Consider the following 236-nt stretch of genomic DNA (forward strand, 5'->3'; position numbering starts at 1 on the left):
AGATTGGATATGATGTTACAGCCGGAAATATGTAATACAAAAAATAGTAATATTGTAAATGCTAACTTACCGCCTAGTAGACGTTTCCATGAAAATGAAATAATAATAATAATATAATAATAAACTTTATTTCAAGCTACACTTATTTTGCTCATAGTTTGTTAGTAATAGAAAAAACTTAATACCTATGTTAGTCACACATACATCCAAATGTTATTCTAAACTGTACAATTATC

The sequence above is a fragment of the Papilio polytes genome, unplaced genomic scaffold (assembly GCF_000836215.1).
Source record: "Papilio polytes unplaced genomic scaffold, Ppol_1.0 DF824157.1, whole genome shotgun sequence".
NCBI lineage: Eukaryota > Metazoa > Arthropoda > Insecta > Lepidoptera > Papilionidae > Papilio > Papilio polytes.